The sequence below is a fragment of the Solea senegalensis genome, linkage group LG17 (genome assembly GCF_019176455.1).
Source record: "Solea senegalensis isolate Sse05_10M linkage group LG17, IFAPA_SoseM_1, whole genome shotgun sequence".
In the NCBI taxonomy this organism is placed as follows: Eukaryota; Metazoa; Chordata; class Actinopteri; order Pleuronectiformes; family Soleidae; genus Solea; species Solea senegalensis.
The window spans coordinates 12406322-12410231 of NC_058037.1; the positions used below are offsets into that span (position 1 = coordinate 12406322).

The window sequence follows — 3910 nt, forward strand, 5'->3', positions numbered from 1 at the left end:
CTGTAACTTTTCTCCACATGTCTGCAAGTTGTGTAAAAAATAAATAAAAGGCAGTTGTTGGTTAACGTATTCACCAGAACAGCTTTAGAGGGTGATAATACAGCAATTTGTTTCATTCATAGTGAAGACACACATAAATATTTCATAAATTAGCCCTTTATCCTCTACTATGGCATATTTCCACCGGCTCGCCTCGGCACAGCGTGGCACGGTTTAGGTTGCATCTCCACTACAAAAAAGTACCTACGCAACGTGGGCGGACTCATGCGTGAAACTGTGGTGACTTTGTTTTATACGCAACACACACACACAAACGAGTGACCAGTGACTCATAAAGCAGTTGTTTTCAGTGTAACTGAATCAAATCACTAGAATCAGTTAAAATATTTGTTCAGTGGCAGTGGCAGTGTGATGCCGGTAAATATTGAGATTTTAACTGTCTGGGATTAACCCACGTTTTTAGGATTGTTAAGTAGTTTTAACTGATCTACAGTTCGGCCTGATTTCTGTGTCAGACGTCTCTTCCTGTGGCCAGTCAGTGGCCGGCAGTCTGATCAACCTACTCAGCGCACCTTTGGAACCTCGCTGGAGCAGGCACTAAAAACAGTACCTGGTACTATGCTACTGGAAACGCTAATTAAACTGTGGCGAGGCGAGTAATGCTGGTGGAAATACGCCACTAGAAACCTTCCTAGAACTAGGAGCAGCAGGCAGCCACTGATCAGCGGGGGGTGGGTACCTTGTTCAGGAGTAGCCCAGCCCTTTTTTGATGACCTGGTGGGGACTCAAACCAGCAACATTGCAGTTACAAAGCAAAGTTCGAACAACTTCAGTATCACATAGGTAAAGTTCTGTTCCCTGGCCGGGAATCGAACCCGGGCCGCGGCGGTGAGAGCTCCGAATCCTAACCACTAGACCACCAGGGAGAGATATGATGCAATCTTAACCATCACAACCAAGTGCCTAAACCTAACCATAATATAAACCTAACTCTAACCCTTAAACCAAGGTCTTAACCCCCAAAAAGCCCTTAGGGACCAAAGTGAGGACCAACCAAAATGCCCTCACTCAGTATGGTTTATACGATTTTTGGTCCTCACAGAGCCACACATACACTTCCACAGTTTAAGGTGCCTCTGTTGTTGATTTATGTGTCTTATTAAAAAACTAGTAATCATCTGAGTGCAGTTACTGATCTGTTGGTTTGAATCAGAATCAGGTTTATTGCCAGGTAAAGTTTACACAACACAAGGGGATTTTGTTCTGGTCAGTGGTGCACATGCAGGATAAGAAGAGAGCGAGAGAGACAGATAAATAATAAGGGGAAAATAAAAATAGAAAAGTGTTAGAGAACGTCATTATTTAGTTAACAGAGTGAATATGATTTAAAACAAAGGTCAGCAGCGAACGTGAACAAAAGAAAAGTGCAATCTGTCAGATAGACAATAACAAATGTCAGTGCAATATGGAAACTGTGCACTCTGTCAAAACAGAAATTAGGTGTGTGTGTGTGTGTGTGTGTGTGTGTTGATGAAATCCCCAGCAGACTGCTGCTATGATGCTGTAGTTCATCTGTGAGGATGAAGTCACTCACGTGGTGCCTCTAAACACTTCCACTCATGCTGAATCCCTCACATGGACACAGAGTAGTAGAAGGAGGAGGGAGATGACAGAGGGAAACTTAAAATACTGTCTGTAATAAGTCAATTGGTTCTGAACTCCTGCGGAGCCAGTGCCTCATCCAGAGTCACACACGAGGTCCGTATGGAGGAGTAAAACTGAAAGCAGAAAATCAGTGGTTGTATGAAAAGGAGGAATGGGTAGCGAGAACATTTGCGAGTGTGAAATTAGCTGGGACAGTGGGAAGAATGCTTTGAGGGCTTATTTTCTACCCGACTACTAGTTTGACTGCCAATATTGCATCTGGTTCAAAACACAGCAGTGACTATGGAAAATCCCTCTCACACACAGTCTCACACACACACATTCAACATTGTTATCTCTTATATAACTGACTCTAGCTTTGACCTTTGCCCTCCACACAACCCAAGCTTTTCCCATGGAGTCACATGATGTCATCTAGACCTAATATTCAGTCATGTGGATGTTTCCCCAAATTTGGTATATTAAACAAATTCATGAGTGCATGGTTAATAAACGTAAGACATATAAATCAGGATATATATATAAATATCTCTGCACACCACTGTCCAGTGAAATACTGTCTGAGCTGGCAGGCTGTCCGTCACCACAAGCAATCAGCACTTCATGCCATTCCCAGTTTTTCAAAAAATCGATTGACAGCCATGTTAAAGAGCAGTCGTCTAGACTTTCTTCATCGTTCTGGTAACTTTTCTGTGATGTAATCGAACTTTTGGACAGGACTCAGGTCTGTAAGGGGCCCACAGCAGGAGAATCAAGACCCCTCATGGAAGTTGTTTTCCCACACTGTGTAGACAGGAGTTAGAAAAAACAAAACAATAGCTTTTGACCTTGAGTATTTCTCCCCAGTTGTGACCCAATCATTTTTTCCATGTTGGTTTCTCCTCCTAGTTTTTTCCATGTGGAGAAGTATTTAGACTGACAGTGAAATATAACAGAGGAGAATGATGAATGGATTCTGACGGCTTTTTGCAAAAGAAATACAGAGAACTGTCCAGCATGATCTCATTGTACATGACACATGCGGCAAGTTAAGATCAGCGTTTCAGGTTAAAAGAATTCGCCAGGAGTCCCGACATTCATCACGGTATCAGATAACGAGCTGATGCGTCTTCTATGGAAATATTCTAATTTGTCAAGATCATCGGACACCAGAGATGTAAAGATACTGGAGAGAACGTCAACACAATGTCATTCTTACATGCTGCTCCAATTTTTACAAACAAACTGATAATATATTGATCAGGCAAGCGATGACACATGGAGCACACTGTGATGGTGTGGTTAGCACAGGTGTTTCATAGCAACAAGGTTTGTGTCTCGGTTGAGTGGACACTTTAAATTGTCTTTATGTCTTATGTATATTGGTCCTGTGACAGTTTGGCGACCTGTCCAGAGTTTAACCCGCCTCTTACCCAATATCAGCTGTAGGGTACCCTCTAAGGTCAGGATGCGGAAAATGAATGAATGAATGAATGAATTAATTAAATGTTGACATACTGAACTAGTAGGAACCATTTGAACTTTAGTTCAGACTGAAATCTTAATAAATGGTCACAGCGGAAAAAAGGGTTAAAATTTATCCACTGACCTCTGCCACATTTCACCATCAGAGAGAAATCCCTCTGTGATATTCATGTCCGAGCATTAAAGGTCCAGCATGTAAGAATAAGTGACATCTAGTGGTAAGAGTACAGTGTGCAACAAATTACAACTCATCCACTAACTCTTCCATTTTCCAAGCACGTCAGGGAAATTTGGACCTTTGCGTACCAGAAAACGTTTGATGTATTATCTCACATGAAGTCCCTATTGTGGATGTAGACTAATTAATATAATGAATGCAAATCCACCATAAAGACAGGGGCCTGCTGTGTAACTGCACTTTTTGTTGTTTGGGACATGCACGGTCTTAAGAATATAAGCTTCAGCTGACTTTATGTTCTTAATCCTCCCGCAAGCACATCTGTCAGAGCGCCTGTTTTTCAGCTGATATATTATAAGAAGGTTCTTCTTCATTTCACCTCCCTGTAGGAACATTTGTGCTGCACAACACAGCCAGCTTTCCATCGTGTATTGTTGCAGGTTTTTGGGGAGCGCAGACACAGTAACAGCCGCAGCTCCATGTGTTGGCATGTACACAACGTACCAATAAAATATTTATGTCTTGTACCATTTCATATGCACTCATGAATATGCAACGTTGATCAGGATACTACTGGTCAGGTTCAAAGCCCGAAACATAAGA

General features: G+C 42.0%; 1 non-coding gene across 1 annotated transcript; it reads right to left on the minus strand.

Annotated features, from left to right (window-relative positions):
* Positions 1-854: 854 nt before the first annotated feature.
* Positions 855-926, minus strand: trnae-cuc. The gene has a single exon. It is a non-coding gene; the product is annotated as a tRNA-Glu (tRNA).
* Between the last annotated feature and the right edge of the window lie 2984 nt (positions 927-3910).